Consider the following 25,342-nt stretch of genomic DNA (forward strand, 5'->3'; position numbering starts at 1 on the left):
AGGGTCTGTTTAAAACCGCATACTTTCCTACTACTCGTACTAACTCATTTGAAGTATGTAGTGTGTTTCAACTGTGTAGTATGCAATTTAGAGTATGTGAGAAGTTCCTGGATGGTTTACTAGATTCACCAGAAATGCAGAGTATGCATCAAGAGCTGACTACTCACACTCACATTACCCAAGATGCAACGCAACTTCTGAAAAAAACCTAAAATACAAACATCACAGATCACCACCTCGGTCTGGAGACGTAGACCATTCCAGAGTACTACAACACTACATGGCAGTGTAAGATCAGAAAAGGGTTTTATTGTTGAAATAGTGATTAGTAATGGTTTTAGAAGGCATTGAACAATGATGTGGGCTTGTTAATAGTGGCGTCAGATCATGATCTTGGCAAATACACTGAACAGCTGGATTATTGGTCAAAATCCTACACAACATACAACATACAACATTTCAGCGCTTTTTCTAGATTTTGGTAGTGATACATTCATACTGGTCAAATACCAAGAAAGAAATGAAATTGTCATGTACCTGCTCTTAGTTATTATACCTGACACATACATCTTCCCATTTTGCAATTGCACTTAACAAAATGTAGATGGCATGTAGCCTACCCATACTGCATCATTGCTCTTTCTGTCTCTGTGGCTGGCTTGTTCAGTTACACATGGCCACATATCTAATTTCACATTACAAGTAACAGCAACAGAAAATTCAATTTGTTTTTGTTTCCCTGCCATTTAGTGCAATTTCCATAAAATGAGAGTGGCTGACATCCAAAATCAATGGCTGTTTCCAAACCCCCCAAGACTAATGGGGTAGATAGCTAAAACCGCAAGTTAATTGTTCAGGAATGTCCTTGAAAACTGTGTCAGCTTCTCTCTCTCTCACACACACACACTCTCTCTCTATCTCTCTCTCCTTAACCCTCTCTCTTCTATTGACGCTGTGCTCTTCACTGCTTCTTGAGGAATAATTTCATGCAGGCTTTGTAATGACATGGATTTGGAATTTTAGCAGTCATGCTTAACTGAGCCCAAACTGGAACCCGGGTTATTCCAATATTCATAATTCACAGATACTGCATTGCAATTTGCAGGACCTTTCATGTGTGTACGCTGCAAGAAAACTTGATCAACTAGTCACTGGATATCCCTTCTTTCTCGGTCAAGGCTGTAACCAAGAAAAACTGCAAATTGACAAAAGTGCTATCATTCAAAAGGAAAAAAAGAAAAGAAAAAACAGATAAAAGATTGAAAGCAGGAAAACTCTGCACTTTTTCCATCTGCACATCCTATCTATCCATCAACTACCTCTACCTACTTACCAGAGGCATAATGGCATATTCATCCCCACACTGTTCTGTTTAGTACATGTTTGGTTTGTTATGACCTATGAATCAACTAATTACTGTCAAATTAGCTTAATACAGTCTAATTAGGTCTACATCCTAACATGAGTAGATTTTATTTAATGTGTGGCAATATGACAGTTGTTGTCCTTTGACTAAACCATGGTAAATGGGGTAACTGGATGTGGAGCTCATATGGCAAATGTAGTACCAAAAGAGACTTTCCTGGTACGTGACATAGGCAGAGTAGTAACATAGGGTTAGGGTTAGCAAAAACTGAAGGCAACAGACAACTGAACGTGCTAAATCATTTGCAGTGGCTATGGATGGTATTCAATAGCATTTCATCAGGTCCAAATCCTTTTGCATGCCTTTTTAAGTTTTAGTAGGTTTATCTTTCATCATTTTGCATGTAGCTAAAGGCTAATATAATAACTCAAATGTCCAATCAGCTTTTATTGGCTGAGAAGACAGAAACACTGCAGTTTCTAGTGGCAGCTGCTTTCACCTGCAGCTCCTGCATGTAACTAAACATTTCCTCCACTTAATAGTTGATTGCAGGTTGGAGTCGGGACATTCTTTATGAGCTCGTTTTAAACTGAACTAGTGTAGTCCAAATGTTTGTCAGCGTCCCCAATCAAGAGCCAGTTGCTTGTGCTCGTCCTTATGTCCTTACCAAAACAGTGTTTCTTAAGAAAACATTCTACCACATAGCTTCAGTTCATACTGGATCACAGCCACCCAACTAAGTTACTTTTCTAAAGTGTAACAGATATAAAGTGACACAGATGAACCTACTAACTATATAAGCTCTCACACAAGCTGCATTTATATAAAGCTGATGAGTTTAATTATGTTAGCACCTTTTATTAAAATAAAGTGGATCAATTTAAATCAAAAATCATATAATGAGGATAAAACTATTATAATCCTCTCAACAGATGGACATTAGTCATGCAAACACCTCCATTGTTATAACTTTATTTTATATACTCCTGAGTACACCGTTATGTGTAGCTTCTCAACCAACTACATTATTGGTATTCGTATATGAATTCAGAATGGTCAGCCTATAACAGAGAGAACAGCAACAGTTGAATTAAGTTAGGCCAAATAGAAACCAATCACCATCCACCCTTCAGAAAGGAGTAAACCAAACCCATCACATAACCATTAGAGTATGGTGCAAATGCTGCCAAATGGCCCACTGGCCTTGGCTTGGCTCCCTCTCTCCAACTTTGTCCACCTGTTGAGGAGTGAGTGGAGTCAGCTGTGCATGATTAACCTGCTCCACAGGAGGAGGGGTGGTACCTGAGGCAGAGGAGAGGAGGGAGCAATACAAAAAAAACCCTCCACAGCACTAAGGCCGGCCGTAACAATGCACATTCTCATAAAGACTAATAGACAGGCCTAGTTGTTTCATCTGAGTATTCGGCTCAATCCTACATTCTTACCAAGTGACACTTGTTAGTGTTAGGAAATTCCAAATCATGGCACACACTCTGGGTGGTTTGCTCTCTCCCATTCAATAATATCAGGAGAAAAACAGCAAATCAGTAAAGCAATAAACCACTTGCTTCCAGCTTCATCTTCGTCATGTATCTGCTCATGGAGGAGAACTGACTTTGATTGTGAGCATAGCAGGTACATCTACAGGATGAATTGTAATAACCTGGTGATCCCTTAACTTTCCATCTAGCTCCATCTCAAGTCCAATTTGGTTGTTTATGACCAAACACCTTCAAACCTAATGGAATGTCTATTAGCCTTAGCTGTACTTGGGTTGAGCGCTAATTAGGAAAAGTCATCATGTTAACATGCTGAACTATGATGTTGAACATGGTAAGCATACATTAATTGATGTTAACATTTACCTCAAAGCACTGAAGAAACCACAGAAATGCTTGCATGGAAACTCTTAGTCCAGTTTAATATAAATAGATCACATTACACCATCATTATTTTAGCCACTCCTAATTGTAATATTTTATTTGTTGGAGTGCTCGCTCTGGATTGGGAGTAAGCTGCTGCTCAAGTGAGGAAATGAAAGTATCTTGGACTTGTTCATACAAGATCATCAGGCAGATTGGTGCAGTGTCAGCAGTGATGCGGTCATTACACTGGGATGCTGTGGTGAGGAGGCAGCCAAGCCTCTCAATTTAATAGTGGATATATTGTCCCACGTTTGTCTACGGACCTAAGCTTTGTATTTCTTTCCAAAAGAATTAAATTGATGATTTTTTGGAAAGAAACATTTAGGAACATCAAATGTAATGTTAACTATTTTCTAAAGGCTGTTCCTGTAACTTTGATTCATGTAGATTGCTAATGTTGTACTCACCAGAAAGCAATAGTTTTTAGTGAATTAATACAAATAAATACTGAAATAAGTTAAACCAACATATATTGAGGCAATCTTGATATCAACTTAAACTATAATACAAGGCAATGTGTTCTGGCAGAGCAGCGTATTTGGAACAGATTGTCATTGTAGCAGAATAGCCTGTTTTCATATTCAACTGGATCAAAACCTTTCTTTAATTTCCAAGAAAGAGATGAGTGCAAACACCAAGAAGGTAATGTCTCACCCAAGAGATGAATTGACATTTCCAACCCCCCACCACACCCCTCCACCCCCTGCCCCCTGCCCCAACCAGTGACACTCACCAGACCAGTCATGATGCTTTCAGAAACCCTTCCTGAGAGACCATGGCTGACAAGATAAAAATTACAACTGGTCTAAAAGCATTTAAATGACCTTTAGGTCAGTTGGACAGGAGAAAAGACAAGACAACTCCAAATTAAACATGGACACAGTCTCCTCTTTCGAGCCTCGTTTATCTCCAGAGACTGTCGTAAATCTGAAGTGCATTAGTGATTTCTCTCACAGGTAAAGCTCCTATTTTAGCCAAATCTGAATTTGATGTGAATTAAATGTGTAATCATTATGTATACCATATGATAGTGTAGCATCTGTCTGATATTAATTGATTGATTTAATAGGATCTAGTTTGATTTCATTTGTATTTAAAAGAAATCACCCAAACTGTTGCTTTAACTTTTTCACTTCATATTATATACACATATATGTTTAATGCTAGACATGTTTGAAGAAAGGTCCTGTTGAATTTATGTTTGAATCCAGCTGATAGTGAATGTTAACTATAGTCAAAAGTGTTAGGTTTGTTATGCTCACAATAGTTAAGTTAAACAGGAGTGGCAAGATATATTTTATATATAAAAATATAAATCATTAAAAGGAGCCTCAGGGGACTCACCTCTGAGCACAGAAACTTTGTTCTAGTATGTTAGAAATATTTCCTTTTTTTTATTTTGTTCATTTTATTTCATCACCTAAAGTACATGCATTTTAATCATTTATTTCGTCTTTATATTTTTGTAGCATTAAGCCTCACATTTAACATTTAAGATTCCTATTTTGAAGTTTAACTTTTGAAGTTTTACTCGAGCCTCACCAAAGATTTGAGCGTAGTCAGAAAAGTTTTATTTGACACGCAACAAAGGTCACAAAAATCCAGCAAAGCCTTGAAATGCTGGCCACGTCGCTCCAAAACCAAGAGATAGTGACGCATCGACTTGGCTAACCGGTGCTGAAGTAAGACAGCTACACTGGCTAAATGGCTTGCTGTCATCCACGGAGTCTCCTGGGAGCTAAGCCCACAGCTTTTTTCCCAGTGTGGTCTGAAGCAAGGCTGAGCTGCTGCATGTACTCATCCACAGCCTAGGCCTGCTCCACAGCCTAGGCCTGCTCCACGCTGCACAGCTGCCCAAGCCTGCACACCTGCAGCTAACTACAAGTTCAACCAAGACGACATCTCTGCTGTGCCAAATCCTGAATATAGTAAGCATAACAAAGTAACAGTTCAATTAACCCTTTCACGCATAGTGGTCAGCTATTCAAAAGCTGTTTTCTTATGTATGAAAGTATTTTGATGGCATAGTTACGCTTCAGCCTCAACAGTAGACACTAGTGCATCATCCCATACATCACCACTGAACCTGCAGTAATTAAATTAAGTTCATTTTTTTTATGCCTAAAGAGAAATGAAAAAAAAATTAGGAAAAAAAATCCTGACTGAGGTTATCATAATTCATGCATGAAAGGGTTAACAAATCAGAAATGACTATCTTCTCTATCTATCTCATCTAGGAAAAAAAACAATAAATCATCCCTCACGTGCTTCAACTCACTGTTACCCCTGAGTTAGGCTTTTATTACCCATTAGATCTTGTTATCCATTTGTTTTATTATTTCCTTCATCATATATGCTAACAACTTTTAGTTATTAAATATATCCTTGGAGATGTCTGGTTGTGGTCACTGTTTGGAAGGTCCAAATCTCTAGATTAAGAATGATAAATGTGTTTTGTTATTTATTCTCCTCAAAGTGAAGAGTCCTGTCTCTTAAAACTTTAATTTAAGTGATAATCCAACACTGCACAGATGCTATTGATTGAGCTCTGCAGGGCTCCAATAGTTCATTGCCAGCAGAGCCAGATAGAGTTTTCCTGCCTCTCATTCTCTATTGTCATCAGCCTGCTCAGCTCATCTCGCCCATACGGAAAATCATGCTGAGAAAGCAGGAAAATTAACAAGGCTGTGCCATTTCAGAAATGTAAACAGATCATTGCTTTGATAACAGACACAGAGAGATATAGAGAGACAGAGAGAGAAACAGGAGTCAAAATGAAGATTTCATGGGATGCTACATCACATTATCACCCTCACTCTGCTTACTAGGAGACTCATCAACAATCACCTGAACAAAACAAACAGCAGATTGCTCCTTGTGGCTCTAACTGTTGCCATGAACACTATAGCTTCATGAACTGAGAATCCAGTAACATCACGAAAAGGTTGCACACTGGAGAATTTTATCTCCACTCCATCTGGTCATTTCACATTAACTTCTCACAACTCTGATTCCATCCAATTTGGTTATTTCCTGTCTGTGTACCAATCATTTTTTAACACATCCACACCAGTATCAGGATTTACACCTACATGGGGGGCTGTTCTAAATGGGATCTGACCTCCAACAGGCCAGCCACCTCCTATGGGCCAGGCGAGAGCAAAGAAAGCAAGAAAGAGACGAAGACCTAAAAACTAAGAATACAAAATGGACAAAAATGAAAAGGAAGTAAAAACTAAAATATAATTCTCCCCTGTACAAGCTGCCCTGCCCTGGAATCACCCAGGCACCTCACTGTCCTTTGAGTCCAACAAGAAATGGCCTCCAACACCACTACAGCTATGTTTATTCATTTATTTAGTCTTTTTTCTTTCTTCCTTTGGTTAATGCTTTCTCCCCCTTATGATCTCTCTCTTCTGCATATCACAAAAACACAACCCCCCCCCCCCCCCCCCCACACACACACACAGGCTCTTTGGTCGTTCTTGTTATTAAATGTTGGTCACTTGTATTGCACTATAAAAAAGATTATCTCCACTTGGTCAAAATAAGGTTCTGCATTTCTGTGTTTGTTTTATTAAATATGTATGCACCACTTTTACAATTAAGGAAAGGTAGGGAGGATAAGATGCCTGCAATAATAATAAACTTTTTTTTTATATGGCACTTTTCAAAACAATGTTTCAAAGTGATTTATCTTCACTACTGGGATTAAAACATTTCAATTAAAATAATAGAATAATAAAATCCCTGACAATAATGATAAACAGGTAAGATATGTTGTAAATAAATCAGTGTGCTAGAATTAAGAAAAGGCTTTTTTAAAAGGTACATTTGGAGCAGTAATTTACCATAAAGTAAAACTAAAATAACAGCTTTTATCCAAAAGGTAATTGGTATTTTTAAAAGACAGTAATTTGAATATTGAAACTCACAAAACAATAATATGAAGTCATTGGGAACAAACTGATTGACAAAGTCATGGAAAATTTGAATGAAGAAATAAAGCACCTGTGAGATATGATACAAAGTATACTTTAGGGATCTGCAGGTACACTGGTCAATACGATTAAAGACAGTGTAAAGTGAATACTTTGAGCGGCTGACGAAAGAAGAAAATGAGAGGGAGAGAATATTAGATGACGTGGCTATAGTGAATCAGGGAAAGTTGTGGGTTAGCAAGGAGGTAGTCATGGCAGCTATGAAGAGTGATGAGGCAGTTGGTCCAGATGAAACACCTGTAGACGCATTGGAGACTTTTAGGAGAAATGGCAGTGGAGTTCTAAACTAGATTATTTGACACAATCCTGGAAAGTGAGACGATGCCTGAGGAATGGAGAAGTGTAGTGGTACTGGTTTTTAAGAATAAGGATGATGTGCAGAGCTGTTGTAACTACAGAGGTATTAAGTTGATTAACCACACTATGAAGTTATGGGGAAGAGTAGTGGAGGCAGGGATGAGAGGAGATCAGATGCTTATTGAGCAGCAGTATGGTTTCATGCCAGGAAAGAGTACTACAGATGCAACGTTTGCTTGGAGAATGTTGAAGAGAGAAGGTCAGAAAGAGTTGCAGTTTGTATGTATGGATCTAAAGAAAGCATGTGATAGGTTTCCAAGTGAGGAGGTGTGGTATAGTATGAAGTTGGGAATAGTACCTTCCATTGTCCTTTTTCATTTTCATTCTGTAAATGTGATACATTCATATACGTGAAAGTGTTTCATCTGCCTTTTTTATGGTTCTCATAACCCTAACCCCTAAGTTAGTTTTATTGTCTGTATTGTAACTACTGCTTTATCCAACTATCTTTCTTTTGCCTAATCTTAGCGCTATTTTGGTTTAACCTGACCTTTTGACCTCTCCTTGGGGCCCCTCATTCATTTCATTACATTTTATTTGGTAAACTGAGTATTGATTTAACTGCTGTAGATTTTCATTTTCTATTAAAAAAAAAGAAAAAAAAAAGTTATTTAGTTCTCTTGTTTATTTTTTCTGTTTTTTTGTCGGGGGGGGGGGGTATGGGATATTTTAATAGATATTGGGCTAAAAGGATAATTATATTTCTGAAATAAGTAATACAAGTGACAACCTGTGCCTGTGCACAGCTGCCTTTCTTATCCCAAACCTAACCCTGGCCGTAGTGGTTTTGCAAAGAGTTGGGAAGCTATGGTACTCCCTGTGTTCCCTAATGATGTCCTAACAGTGCTACAGGATATGTATGAGGACAGTGTGACAGTGGTGAGGTGTGCAGTTGGGGTGACGGATGGGTGACGGTGGGGGTGGGATTACTTAAAAGGATTGTCTCTGAACCCTTTTATTGTTTGAAATGGTGATGGACAGGTTAACGGACAAGATCAGGCAGGAGTCTCCATGGACTGATGTTCATGGATGACATTGTTATGTGTAGTGAGAGTAGGGAGGAAGCTGAGGAACGCCTGGAGATTATTAGTATGCACTGGAGAGAAGAGGAATGAAGGTATGTAGGAGCAAGATGGAATACGTGTGTGTGAAAGGGAAGGAGGACAATGGAATGGTGAGGATACGAGGATTAGAGTTGGCGATGGTTGATGAGCATTGATGAAAAAACAGGAGGTGGAGTTGGAGAGGGCAGAGGTAGAGATGCTAAGATTTTCATTAGGAGTGACGAGAATGGACAGGATTGTATTAGAGAGACAACTCAGGTTAGATGGTTTGGAGACAAAGCAAGAAAGTGAGATTAAGATGGTTTGGTCATGTTCTGAGGAGAGATGGTGGTTATAACCAAAGAGGTTCATGGAGGACATATGGGTGGTTGGTGTGACAGAGGAAGATGTAAAGGACAGGAAGAGATGGAAACAGATGATCAACTCTGGCAACCCCTAACAGGAACAACCAAAATGGGAAGAAGACGCATCAATTCATTTAACGCAAATGGTTACCTTAATAAAGTTATGGCCTTAAATCTGCTAAGACTTCCACATCCTTACTATCAGTGTCTTCATTACTGAAATCAAACAGAGATGGTAACAAGATGGGGAGGCATTCTATTTTAAGTTTACCACTTTGTTTGGAGGTAGGATTGGATATCTGAAAACCCGTATTCTCTTTGTAGAGGAGGAAATATGTTTATTAAGGCAGGATAAAAGAAAAAAATCTTAGATAAGAAACAGTGTAATGCATTTTAAACCACTTCTTGTGAGAGCTAGAATTCAAGAGTGGGTTTTCGATGTTTTTCTTTTTTATTTCTAATTCCTCTGTCTTGTCCACTGATCTCACCTATTATAGTCTTTGATCCAAAATTTCTTATTTTTGGCATTTCCTTCAGCGTGGTTGTGCCTCTTATAACAGGCTGGAGAAGCTGCTCAGCTGTTAGTTCCGCATATAGATGCAAACTTCACTCTTCTGCATTGTGTGGATAATGCTTCATATTCAGTAGTCGGTATATACCATGTAACAACCAAGCATTGCTAGTATAGATGTTTACTTTTATGCACCAATATCATACCTTCATGCTAAGCTTGTAACATTGTACAATGTTTTGGGGGTTTCCAATATGTTGTGTTAGTGCTATAATCAGAAATTTTGTAAAAACACTTCAACATTCAGGAACAGCATGTTCTTTTACGCAGGCCTGACAAATTATCCCTCCAGCAGCGCTAACAGCACCATTAGAAGTGGTAACTTAAAAAAGTGCACCACCAATTTTGCATTGCAGTCCTGTAAAAGACTCAAGTTGAACAGTTGTTTTTTTTCAAGGATCAAAATCAATGCAGGAGAATCAGGTTTCTTTTATTCCATGCATTCTTTTTCATCGCCAAAACCTACCACCAACATTACCAACAATGCAATTTAACTGCCCACAGTTTGGTCAGACTTGTAGTCTTTAGCTCCAACTCACACTGACTTAACTGACATCACATGAGGCAATTCATCAGATTGGGTGGAGAGGAACATATAGCTTTTTTCACATAGTACTTCCCAAGATCTGGAAACATGCACTGATGTGAATAACTGCTTAAATTTACCCTTAAAAGACAAATAACGTTGCTAAACTTAAGTATGTCATTTGTACAAAAGTTAACTCAATCAATCTTTATTTATATAGAGTTAAATCACAACAAAAGTCATCTCAAGGCACTTTACACATAGGTAATACGGTTGAGACCGTACTATTTAATTTGATTGACCCAACATTCCCACATGAGCAAGCACTTGTTGATGCGAATGTTAGTGTTATGAAATATGTGTAATCAGACCCGGCCCTAACCAATGTGGCGCCCTAGGCAAGATTTTAGGTGGCGCCCCCCTTGCATCGAAGTAAATCCTAATCCTAACCCTAACCCTAACCCACTGCTGGTGTACATACTCACAAGAAACTGAATAGCTTTATCTTGGACATTCTTTTATTTAAAGAAAGCAATTGCCCAATCAAAATACTTAGAACAAATTAGAAAGAAATACAAAAAAATATGAAATTAATATTTGAAATATAATATAAATAGCTTACATAAAGTATAAGATTTAAATACCGACAAAATAAAAAGTGTAAACAAGTGACATGCTGCTGCATCACTTCTGGGTGGTGCTGCTGAGGTGGAGGCAACAGGAGGAGCGCTTGATGCTGTAGGTGGCCCAAGATTTGCAGGAGTGGGACTGAGAAACCTCAACAGTGCATCTGAAGAAAGAAGGGGAGTATGTGACACCAGTCTAATAATAAATATGATATGATACATAATATGATTTCAAGAATAAAATGAAATGAAATAATATAAATGAAAAATCTAAGAGATACATTATGTTCACTATACTGTACAATATACAATGTACTTTTTCTGATATGCAAACTATATAAGATTCAATTTTATTGTCATTACAACAAAATGCTGATTAGCAGAATGCAAAGAAGTAGGAATGATAAGTTATGCTATAACATGAATGATGTGCACTTTAACACTGATGTAAAGTTTAACACTATAAACACACTTTAGACAATATGAACTGTAACACAACATACAGCTAGGCTTACAGCTATAATAAAAGGGTGGAAAAGGAATAGCATTTTGATTGACTATTACAAGCAAAGAAAACCTTAGCTAACCAGATGTTAATAAAAATGCTGAATAGATCTAATATTTACACATTTCCCTGAGGAAACCCAGCGAGCACAAACCCTAATTTCAACGTTTGATTTCCGGTTAAAAACAGGTTAAATGAGGACTGAGGTCTTTTCAATCATCTAAAAACGGTTACAACATCAACGCGTCACAAAACACACATTTGTTTGTTGTCGGTTGATAATTAGCTCAGTTGTAGCTCTCTACAGAGATTGTATTGATTGACGTTTCTTCTATAAATGAGAGGAGGTGAAATGACGTCGAAACAAAACATAATTTCAAAGCATTTAATGTTGAATAAAATATCATAAATATGAAACTATATATAGACTATGTCTGCACACTAAATAAGCTGGGACTTTTCTATACAGCAATTCCCGGTGAATATGTTTTCTATTTTTCTATGTGAACGTTGAATAAATGTCTCCATATAGCCGGTAAAAAAAAACTTTCACTTTTCAACCAATTTTCAACGTCTTTTCACCGGTTACCATAGATACACGTCTTTTAGACCAAAATGTGCTTGCTGGGAAGTAAGGTGGGAGTAGTTACATTACTATTTTCCATAACAACTTAGGCTCTTCCATAAGATTAACTGGCGTTAAAACTAACAGTTTAACAACAAACCATGTTATGCTAATGGTTAACGACGTTATCGTCGTTCTGCAACACACAAATAATGTCATGACATCATCTTTATTGTAACATTACCTCTGTCTTTGTCTCGTTTTTCCTCCTCTTCTTTTCTTTTCTTCCTCCCCTGGGCACCAGACAGTTTAGGGCATTTTGACATGTTGTTGTCGAGCTTGCCTCATCCTCCACCAGGTAGCAGGTATAGTCTACGTAGTGGAGGGGGGGGGGGCGTCTTAGGAAAGTAACGTGTCATCATTATTATTAGTAGTATTCCTAATTAACAGGCTTGGCTATGCAGTTAAATTAATGTGGGCTTATAATCTTCATATTAAGACATGACACCAAGTAGTTTTAAGAATTAAGAAGTTACATTTTTTTCTTCCCCCATTTGTGGCGCCCCCTGGATGGACAGCGCCCTTAGCATTTGCCTATACTGCCTATGCCACGGGCCGGCCCTGTGTGTAATGTATCTGTTTCCTTACATATGAGCAATGTGAATTGAATTGAATTGTCTTTATTGTCATTGCATTGAGGTCAATACAACAAAATTTAAAACAGCTCCATCCTCGGTCATCATTCACACACAAATCTCATACTTAAATAAAAATATATACACATCTAGATACATACACCCCATACACATGCACACGCATACATACATAAAAACTCATCATTAAAGTACATAGATGGTATATAAAGTGTGGGGGCGGCTGTGGCTCAGGAGGTAGCGCAGTCGTCCTTCAATTGGAAGATTGGTTGTTCGATTCCCGGCTCCTCCAGTCCACATGTTGATGTGTCCTTGGGCAAGACACTTAACCTCTAATTGCTCCTGTTGCTGTGCCAACGGTGTATGAATGTGTGTGAAAGGGTGAATGACATGTCATGTAAAGCGCTTTGAGTGGTCGCACAGACTAGAAAAGCGCTATATAAGTACAGTCCATTTACCATTTACCATTTAGTGATTGCACACAGTTCCTTGGCACAGAAACACAACAGATCATGAGGCTTATTGGTGGTGGAGGTGGGGACAGTGGGATAGGGGGGCGAGAGTTCAGTTCCCAAACAGTTGAGGGGTAAAAACTGTTCCTCAGTCTTGTGGTGCAGCACTTCAGGGTCCTGTAGAATGGACCAAGCATAGGGTAAAAATACCAAAGTAAACTAAATGGAGAGAACATAACCATAATGAAGTCCAAATTGTAGGGAAAACTAAAGTGTGTGAGTGAGTACAGAAGACTTACTAACATTTAAACCAGCTGCCCATCACACCAGCACTATGATTACATGACAAGTACACACTGGGACTGGTCTAAATCTAAAAATGATTAATGTAAAACATCAAGTATAGCCATAAGTCAACACATTTCTCCCAAAGCCCACGATGCAAGAGGTAAGTCAAGTTGTCGGCCCTCTCTTGTTCTGCCTGCACCTCCATGAATGGAGACGTCTTTTTCCTCGCTTCAGCCCAAACTTCAGTTATCAGCCCACCTTCAAACACAATCCTATCCTCCTGCCCATCTCAGCCTCTCCACTCTCAACCACCTTTTGTTACATCTGCTCTATCTCTGTGTATCTTTAAAATTGAGTTTCTTTCTTTTCGTACCCTTTCACTTTCCTACTTCCCCTTCCGTTTTATCTTCTCTGAAAGTGTTCTTTAAAGACAGTAGTCTACAGGTCAACCACTGCATGAGTGTCATTGTGTGGCCAAAGTTTGATTCATTGCAGTCATCCTTTGCTAAAAGTGAACCTCATATTTTCCTTTTTTTTTTTTTTGGAGAAATGACACAAGGGGGGCAATGTTTCTGACAAAGCTCAAGAGGGTCTGATTTTATTTGCTGTGCCAACTTCGGAGTGTCCTTCAGTGTACTTTACCCTTCACTGAATCTGACCCACATATCTTGTGTTGTTCACGTTTTTCCACAAGACTTTGTTGATAAAAGCTGTTTCTTTTTCAGCACACCGCCAAAGAATACATGTCTTGTCTTTTACCTTCCTATTTTTAGTTGTAGTTAATTAAGCCTGCATGGGTTTTGATGGTGGGAGAGCGTAGCTACTGTATATACATCAAAGGTGTTTGCTGCATTATTGTACAGACCACCGCTGAACACTTGAAATAAAAGTGTGCTTTTGTAAAAGTAAAGAGAAAATGAATGGACCACACAGGGAAATTGTAGAAGGTTGTATTTTTTTTCTTTCCTGAATGTCCTTATTCAGTCAGGCCTTTCAAAGGACATCATGAGATGTTGTTTCACAATCTGCATTAATATTTTTCTTTCCATTTTATTATAACTGAGTCTCAGAAGTGTGAATATTTAAAGATAGAAATACTTACACACTTGTACAAACATTTCTGTCATGTACCACAAAGACATGTTGTACTGCTTGTAGAAGGTACAACATGTCTTTGTTGGTCAGATGTATCGGTAACAGATCAAACTTCACAAAATAAAAGTATTCCACCAAACCTTTTAGTTTAAAGGCAAAACCCTCTCAGAGCAAGACCATGGTAGTCATTGATCTGGTCATAACTTCTTCCTTTTTGGACATATTTGCTACACTTAGGGGTCCAGTGTGTAAGATTGACTCGCATCTAGATAACCCATGTTTCCAGAAAAACTCATGAAAACATGAAAGGCTTCATTCTCTATAGCAGGGGTGTTAAACTCATTTTAGTTTAAGCGCCACATGCAGCACAATTTGATCTTGAGTGGACCGGACCAGTAAAACCATTGCATAATAACCGGATTGGACCCTTTGGTGGGCCGGTTATGGAGGACAGGCCATATGTTTGGTTTCTCCGTTATGGGCTAGGAAAAAAAGTGGAGAAACATGGAGGCCCTTTATATCCTGATGTAGATATAAAGATAACAAAAACAACTAAACTTTTTTTTAGGTGAATATACACAAATTAAAACATACTTATAATTATTTCCATTTCCGACAATATTTCTGCCAACACATCCCCATAAATCATACACACTGGTCCTTTTAATAGGAACCTTTACCATTTTTACTCAACACCAAATTTACTATGACTTCTGAGCCAGATTGTAGGCACAGATGTAACACAGCCAGTGTATGAGGGAGCTAGACAGGTAGCAAAAAGGTTTGTGGTAGGCACAAACATCTGGAGTAAGCAAGTGCTGGACCAGATAACAAAAACTGTACTTCAGCTCCTAATGCAGGTAGATCTAATAGGATACCGCAAGTGACATTTCAACATCAATGCTCTCCATCAGACTAAAGATCATCTGAATAGTCGCCACCTTAAATCCACAAAGGCCTAGGCCACCAGACATAGTCACATGATGTACCAATCCACTCAACACTGCACTAGACTAGTATCACATTTGATCATTTGTGTGCTTGCAACTAGTGCTGGCATGAACACTAGACTTCATGAATTTACTCTACTGTCTACAAGTGTTATATCATCATAAGAAAGTCAGTCACAGAATAATATAAAGAAATACTTTGTGTTTGGCAAATCATTTGATGTTGATTAGAATGTGTAAAAAAGGAGTCTAGTGTGATGCTTTCACCTCATATCAGGGTAAACTCTCTCTGCTGTACATGACTGTACATAAGCTGCTTTTAATAATGCAAGTATTGCAATCAGTATTGGTCATTCTACCTGGTATTGGACTAAATCTAAATTTTGTCGCACTGTCACAGTTGTTGACGACATTGAAAATGTATCGTCATCCTTACATTCCTGCCATTCCTAAAAAAACTAATGATCAGATATGGATGTTGGTGGAAAGAATACACCAAATAAACAGGATGTGTGTCCAGAATCACCTTCAACAAAAAGCAGTGTGTAAGATGTGTAAGATAGCATTTTCTCACACCTAGCCCAAATCAAGTTTTCTATCAACACTTCTGACCTCACACAGAAACATGCTATTTGCTATTGAGTGGCTACAAAACAGACTACATACATTTTTTCCATACTGCTGTCATTACAAAGAAAATTGGAAAAAAGTGTGGGAAAAAAATGAAAGTGTTATAACACGTGCAACACTCTCCTCTACCTTTTTTTCTTTCTGTTTCACCTTTCTCTTCAGAAAACCAATAAATGACTGAAGCAGTAAACATGTTATGCTCCACCAATGACGCAGTCGCCCTTTAACCTCTAACTGCAGTTCCCCTATCAGGCAGAAGAATCAAGGTACATTTTCGATCATATTTTGATCTGCAGCTGCAGATGAAATAAAACATGTTTGAATACCTTCAGTATTTTCTAATGAGCTAAAATGAAAAGTGGCCACTTCATTTGCAGGAGGATTGTTAATCACCTGAAGATGTTGATGCAGCTCAACATGATTAAACTCTGACATCAAATCTGCATTAAGCTTGTCAAATGCCGACGATGCTGAGAGTCAATCTTCTGCTACTGCACGGCCGACTCATAGTCAAGTCCAGAGGGATCAGTAAAGGCTGTCTGGAGACATTATTTAACATCAACTGATATGATGTTACATGTTCCAATGCCTGTACTTGGCCTCATCCTCCTATAGGTTTATTCATGGAATCCCCAAGAGACTCTCAGAAGGGAATCAAAGAGGATATAGATACTAAATCTTCACATATAGTCCATTTCCTCTTCTCAAACAGTTGCAGTGTCTTTACGAGCCCCTCCACACATGCAATGGAGAGTGTGACTGATCCCCCGGATCTGTCTTTGTGCCCAGAGCAGTCAATGACCGTTTCTCTGCTCTGACACATGAAGAATGATGACATCCGTTAAGGTATCGCCCCCTGGAGACGGCACTGAGAGGTCAAAGTCCTCCTGGGTCTTGTGAAGTTAGACACTAACTGTATAAGATCAATGCAAAATAAACCCACTGATCTTGTCATTACATCAGTCACTCCCCTGCACATTAAAAGGTCAGTTCACCTCGAGCACCAAAAGACATATGTTTCACTTTCTTTTAGTGGTATCCAGCCATGCTGATAGTTTGCTTTTATTTCCCTGGTTTCTGTCCTTGTGATGTGTTTTTTTTTCCTCCAATGAAGATGAACATAATTTTGCTTATGGTGCTAAAAAACATTGAAAAATGATATTAACAAAAAGCTTCACCAGCAATCTCTCACACTCTAGAAACAATGGGCTTCAAGCAGTCCATGCAGAAAGCGTTCTAGACAATGTTACACTGTTGAACCCTGTGTCAGTATTTGTATTGTGACCATTTTCCATTGCATTGTATAGGCTAACATTCCATAATGATTTTTGACTACTTATACTTAACAATTTTGGTTCATTTTGTACCTCAACACCACATTCAGACAAGTCAAACAAAGTGTGTATTTCCTCTCCGGAGGACAGCATTTATACATGACTCATATGACAGGCCTGCATTACTCAAGACTTTTGTTCATGCCTAAGATTAATTATTATTAATCTTAGGCATGATTATTATTATTAATTATTATAATAAGAAAAAATGGTAAGTTCTCTTGAATAACTCACACTTCATATTATTATAATACTGTATTATCTCAGATAATTCACAGGTAGAAAATATATATATTTTTTAGCATCATTGTGTCCACAGTGGTCCGCCTGAGCTCTGGAGGTTAAAGGATGGGTTCACAGTTTTTTAAGGCTGTCTTAAAACAACAGTCAGGTGTCCAAATGAACTTTGAAATATACCATAATCATTCATCATCACCTGTTCATACTGAGCATTAGAAGATTCTTTCATAACAAACTTACAATGTAATGTAATCCAGGCAAAACTCCACAGTCCTCCTTTTTTACACAAATGTATATAAAAGTTTATCTGAAACAAATAGTAAGGTTAACATTTTTGCTCCAAAAAAAAGGATTTTGATTCTAAGCACTCTGGGTCTAACCTATGTCATTACTTTTTTTTCAAATCTGGAAAGGAATGCAGATAGTCATTTAATCACCTTTAATCACCTTCATGATGAGAAAAAGCTGCTAAACACCTTTGAAATGCTACAACTGGTGTACACCGCTGTAGGCTTTACGCCGATCTGATCGGTTATATCGGATCGGCCGATATTTAGCATTTTATGCAACTTGTGAGATCGGCTGTAATGTCTTAATTCACCAATCGCAGATTCGCGAGATTGCAGATGGCTTGTGTTTTATCTGTCTCATTTACTAGAAGTTCCACACCACCGACATGTTTGTTTGAATCCGACAGTTTTGAGCCCTGTCACGATGTGAAGGACAATAAAGTTTTTTGAATCTTGAATCATGAGCTGTCGGATTCAAACAAACATGTGGGTGTTGTGGGCAGACAGATAAAACACAAGCTATTTGTAATCTGTGCAACACTAAAGAACCTCGTTGGGAAGCATCTGCAAAATGTTTCAACAGCACAAATGTACCTGATAGGGAACACGAGGAGGAGAAGCCGAGTTTAAGAAACGAAGCGTGGACAAAGAAGACGTGATCGGATCATTAATCTGTTTATTTAAACTCACTGATCGGTGATCGGCCCCAAAAATCCTGATTTTGTAAAGCCTACACTGCTGTCAGGCTTTATCCGTTTGCCAGCTAGAAACACAGATATGCAGGTGTAAAGTAAAAACCTCCTCCAAATGTCTGATGTGTACTGCACAGGAGGGGCTTTTTCATTTTTCCCTCGACCTTTGTTATGACCTTCTTCTTCTCAAACAGTGTCACATATTTGCAGAAATTGTTTAGATGAGAAGGTACCACAGGAACCACATCGAGGAAAACTAGGTCTCCTACAGTGTGTGTGACTTGGAGGAAATGCTGCTTCAGGTGTGATGTACGATATAAAGAAGCAGTTGCAGAGCGGTGACGTTGCTGTGTATTGCTTGCTGTTGCGTTCGGGGGACTTGGGTACAAGCCACAGTGAAATGCTTGAAACTCAAGACTGATGTTTATCATCTTCATCTGACTTGACTCATGCACAGTTGGCAGACCTCCTTCACTAAAGCTCCACTGACGATGAAGTGCTCCAAGAAGCTGCTGCTGGCATTGTGCTGTTTATTTGGTGGAGAAGCAGTATGGCAAGAAGGATTTGTCTGCCCTAGCGGCTGGGAAACCACAGTCTGTGTAAGCAGCGTTTGGATGGCGGAACCTCTTGCTTTTCATTTTGGCCCCCATGTCAACAGATTAAAGTGGCCACACAGCCTGATGTGAGCTGTGCTTCCCACGCCAGGCTGCTAAAGCGTGTCATCTAGAGAGATTCAGCTTCTCGCCTATTTATTTCCGCGTGACGAGTGCAGTTCTCAGCAACAAATAATGACCATTATCAAAGTCAAAGTCTATATGTAAGAAGATAGGGATGACAGTAACAGCGCTATCTGTGTGAACACTGCAAGCATGCGAGCCACAGCGGTTCAGCGAAACATACACTCCTGAATTTTAGGCAGTGTAGCTTTTTGTAGTGTCCTGACCAAATAACACTACTATTTAAAATGCCAAATGTTCACAGTGAAATCAATCCACACCAATAGAATCACTGTGATCGGTGGATTCTGTCGTGAGGTCAAAGTAGATTTCTAGGAATATACACTGTTGATTAATAGAAATCCATTTTGACAGTGTTGACCTTTGGGAGAACGAAGAGCTGGAGAAAAAAACCCAAAGGTAGCTATTGTAGTATGTAAGTTGACCCATCCATCCTTATACATCACCATGACAACAAGTCTTCGACATTAAATGATAAACTCACTTGTTGGTCTATGTCAGTGGTCACCAACCCTGCTCCTGTAGAGCTACTGCCCTGCAATGTTTTCAGGTATCTCTGCACTCCAACACACCTGATTCTAATTATTAACTTGTTTTCATGCTATTATTTTCTCCAGGTCATTTCTTATTTTGTCATGATGCAAATACAAGTTGGTATGGTTCATTATTTTATTGTTCATCTGCTTTTCAAATCAGTGAGCTATAGGCTATATGTGTTCAATAAATATCTCTGTGTATTATATTGACAGCATTAATCTCTATGTGCAACATGGTATGTTGACAGATGTTTATCATTATATTTGAATAATTCATAGGATACTACAGCTACTGTGTTGACAGATTAATTTAATTTACAAAATCAAGCAAGGTTGTGAAGTTATTATATGAGAAAGACATGAAAAAATGTTTTAATGATTAATTGAAACTTTTGATTCATAGACAATGAAACAAACAAAACAAATTTATAAATGGAAAATATAAATTCTGACATTGAGGAACCAAAGATTCTTTATGTCCTACATTGCTTGTTGTGTCTTCATCATTGAGCAATGTTATATTCTTTCAGTGCAGTGACAATGGTTTTGGCTATCCTCTATGGATATGTGTGTAAATTGCTGGAGAGTCTATTGGCATCTAATTCCCAGTTCCCAACGTGTCTTATCTTTAAAATCATATCATACATATAATAACTGTCATTATTTGTTGTTATTTATCAACCCTACACAAGACTTCCTACACAAGACAGTTCACTAGTTCAATACACATTTAGTTAAGGATATGGTGCTTCAGTTCCTGTCTTAACAATTCTGTATCATCCCACACTGACCAAGATTTAAACCAATCAGGCGAAGTTTCTTCCCACCGTGTGGCTCTCTCTCCCGTGGTGATGACGTGCCTACCTGTGGAAAAAGACGCCTCAATTCACAGAGGGAATGTCTCTTCCTGGAGAGATGACATTTTTAGCCACAGCCAACATGTTTCCACCTGTCAGTGTGACATTTCTGCCCCATGGAGACAATGTTTACACCTTTCCTAATGACATTTCTTCCTGCACCAATTGCATTTTTATACTCAAAAGTGAAATGCTCTACATTGGCATTTGGTGTGGTGGTTATGTTTTTAACATGTAGTGTTTCTGTTGACATTTCTACCCACTGTGTTGGTGATCTTCCATGATGATGTTTTTCTTCTATTATTATTATTAGGAGTGATGAAATTGCTTGTCCCCCAGAATAATACTCCATTAATGGTGTAACATTCAAATTTTGGCTTAAATATAAATTAGACAGATTACCATCAGATGTGTAATGTGAAAGGGTTACTCATAGAGCCAAAACCAAACAGCACAAAGCTTTTAGTCTTAGCTCACTCTTTCCTTTTTACAACCCACAAATGTTGTTGTGTGTGGTTTTTATCTGAGTTGCTTTTTTCAACCTTTGTTGACTCTGTGTATCCGTTTTACAGGCAAAGTGCTGGAGTGGAGGAGCTGAGAGCAGAGTGAATATTTGACTTATCAGTCACCAGTTGGCCAGAAACACCACTTAAATTGTATAACATTACAGCTTGTCTAATGGAGTGGTATGATGGTTGCCATGTCAGTTTGCTAGCTCCATGGATGGCAATGTCAGTGTGTTGTTTGGTCCACCACTTTGGTCCAGACCGAAATGTTTCAACCACTATGAAATGGATTGCCATGACATTTGGTAGAGGTATCCCAATTACCTTCATGAACCTTAATTGGATGGATTGGCTTGAAAATGGGTGCACCCATTAATATGCCCCTTTGGATGAACTGTAATAACTTTTCATGACGGACCATCATCAGGTCAAAAATACATCCAGTACTTTGGTGTATTACCACCCACTTGTACTAATATTTTCCCCTCAAACTAGTACTGAACATGGAAGATGGTAAACTGTTGTACAGCCTCACAGCTGCTAGCATGACTTTAGCCTTTTATAGAATGGCTGTGCTCACACCTCTGCACAGTATTCGTTGTGCCCCCTTATAACTCTTTGCTGACCATCTCTCAAAAGAAAGAAATCATGTTGAGACCATAGGGTTCTCAAATGTGGCTAGTTGTAATTTGAATATGGCAAAAACAAAACCATAAATCTCTTTGCTCAAAAGCATGGAGATCATCTAACATGTATTTTGTTAAATGCAGATACATTTCAAATCTGTTTAAATCAAAATTATAACCATAGCAACAATACAGTCTAAGAAATCTAAGAAAACCTTTTCTTTATTTGTCCATGGTCTCAACCTATAACAATAATTGTTGTATGGCCAACTGTTGCCTGGTTAATAGAGTACTCCAACACTGCATTAAAGTCCATAAACACATTGTGAGACCATCATTGCAGCTTTTAAATACATGTAGTGAAGTGGTTTGACGTACACTTCCACTAAATTGTAATATTTACATATCAGCACTTCACAATTGTACTTAAGTTGCCCTCGACCCACTTAGACATTATAGACGCTGAACACTGCATTTCCACCTGGATGACTAGACCTAGTGTAATGTCAGAGTTCCTGTTTGCATTTGCACTTTGTATCGACATGCACTATTAGCTGTCCAGATATGCCTGGATTGCAACAGTATAGCTGTAAGTGGGGTCATGGTGACAAAACAATATTGTCTTGAAAAATAGTGGAGCAGTTCAGCACACACATTGTCACTCTTGATATATGTTAGTATATGCATTATTTTGACACTCTTTGGACTGCAGTACCAATTTGTATGAACTCAAGAGAAATCAACCAGCATTCTCTAGCAGTTCTGTCAAGGGAAATAACAATCATCAACTTGACATCCTAGGTAAAGGATAAGTAATAAATATCGCCGATTCCTCAAATATCTTGACATAATCATTGATTGTAGCTTCAGTTTTAAGAAGCACATAAAAAGGGAGATTTTTTTTTAATGCCTACACGAAAACTCTTTTACACCCTTTACAACAATTCTTGATAAAAATCCAAGATCCTCTTTCAGAAGTACAGTTTATTGACATTTAACAGTTTCTTTTACAGATATCTGTCCAGTCTATAAATTCATTCATGACCTTAAACCACTGCTACTTGAACAATGTGTATCATTCTGCAGAACCAATGGTGGGCAGACCAGGGCATCAGTCAAAGGTTGACGGCTCTGCTAAATATTGAAAATCTGCTTTCAGGCAGCATTTTCAGTCAGAGCAGTAGATAAATGGAACTTAATCCCACACATACTAGAGAATGTATAAGCGTTAGTATTTAGTAAAACAACACACAACATGCCTCAAGATACACCAATTATGTGACGACTGATCTAAACCTTTGTATTGAACCAACTGTTTTCCAACTGGGAGAGTATTTAATTAATATTCTGCATGTTGTTTTATATGTGATGTACTGTTTGAACATGTTGCTAATTGTATTGGTTTTAATTGGTTTTATTGCACTGTATTGTCTTTAATATCTTCCTGTCGGGGGACCACTGATGTAAATTATAGCTATAGGCTATAGCTAACTCTAGCTCAACACTTGTGTTGCACATGGCCCCTGTTAAATAAACTAAACCAAATATGCTAATGAACTAATACATGTTGTACAAAATCACAAAATGATGTGTGACTTGATGTACTCACAGATACAGGTGCACACAGATATACTCAATCATGTTATCTATCCATCAATTGTGTACCTTTCTAGATATTTTAGAAACAACTAGATGATACATTAGATGACAAATGCTCTTTCTGTAAAACTGAAAAAGATGATGTCATTCATTTATTTTATGTATTTCGTATTTTTTTAACAAAACTTAACATATGATTTGTATTGAAGAAGGAAACATAATCATCTCTTTTGTGTTTCAAAATAACAATAGCTGTTTTGTTTTTTTTTGTCAAGAAAATGTCATATCCACAAAGCAAAAATATCAAAAACAACCCCATCATTTAAATTATTATTATTAGTTTGAGTCTTTATATTGAATTAAAAAAAAAGGTTATCAGTTCAGAATAGTCGGTCACTTATGCATTTACTTTTTATTTATTATGTTGTCTTTATACCTTTTATTCATTTATATTTTACTTATGAATTGGAAGGACTGGTTGCTTGTATATTATTTGTTTATACTACTGTATACTCTGTTCAATAAGGAATTTAATAAAAGCATAATAAAAAAGGTATCCTCTGAGGCATCTTTTTACAAATATATGTTTTATATTGGTTTATAATAATGTAATAATCTCTATTAAGTCCTCAAAATACACTACCATTACACTTGCTCTCTGCACTACTTAATGCATACATATGTTATACTACATTATTTACCACAGGTTTATACTGTATATTTATAATGTGAAACCTTGTACTTTAGGAACTATTTGCCAATTCTTAAGTGTGAAACTGCATTAGTAGTCCTAGTACTCTTTTCTATGATGATGAAGCTGTATGGCATTGTGTGTAAGATCTAATGTCTCATATCTGATTTCTGTGTCAAATAAAATGTACTCATCAAGGCTCTATGGCTATATCGGAGCTTAGCTGCGAGTACACACTGTGAACATGCCAGATCATACATGGATCTATGTGTTTTCTCAGCTTGGAAGCGCTCACAAGCAGACTTCATCCACACTCTGAGCCAGAGTGAGGGTGTCACACTGGGAGGCGACATACGAGCCAACAGCCTGGGGCACAGTGCTAAATATGGGACCTCAGTAATGGACCTCCACACTGGAAAAATCATAAATGTCCAGCTGGTGCAGGTGAGATTATGAATCATTTTCCAAAACTTTGTAGTCTGATCACAACTAATACTTATTTTAATATGTAGGTGCCTGAACAGACAAGCAATAATACATTAATGGCAGCCTGAAAATCCAGGTATGCACTACAAGCCAGCCAGGCAGCAAAATAATTGCAGCCTAAACTGTCCATTTGAAAATAGTTCGTAAGTTGGCCACTTTTTCCAAATCAATGTAAAAACATCTGCATGAATCATTTCATATAATGACTCACATACAAAAGGATGTTGTTGCTGCTGAGGTGTATGTATATATATATATATATATATATATATATATATATATATATATATATATATATATATATATATACACATAAGGTATTTATGTTTATTTTTGCCAAGAGCAATGAAATATGCAGCAGTGTGTACATGGAGAAAGAGGGCCTGATTAGGAGGATATCTTTTCTGGAGGCGTCTTGGGTGACAATAAAGCTTATAGTCAATGACAGGCACCCACAAATACAGAAGGATTTGAGAGAGCTGAAGTCTGAAGTCAAGCATTTTTTTTAATGAAATGTGTCACATTGCAAAAGATATAGCAAAAATGATTATTGTTGTAAATCAGATTCATTTTAAACTATCATATAGTCGGCCCCAAATATCTCTCTTCCATCTGCTCTACCTCTCTACTGTGGTAGCAGTATCATCAACCATCTTTACTGGTCTTTGCACCTCATTATCATCTGGTGAAGAAGCTGTTGGTTAATAGACATGAGTTTAAAATCATACCCAAAACCACAGCATCACATACCACATCTTCCCAGAATGTCAGCACCATGGAATGTAGACAAACACATTTTATATATACTTTTAGTAAAATTAAGCCTATAA

Source organism: Scomber japonicus, chromosome 21 (assembly GCF_027409825.1).
Source record: "Scomber japonicus isolate fScoJap1 chromosome 21, fScoJap1.pri, whole genome shotgun sequence".
Lineage (NCBI taxonomy): Eukaryota > Metazoa > Chordata > Actinopteri > Scombriformes > Scombridae > Scomber > Scomber japonicus.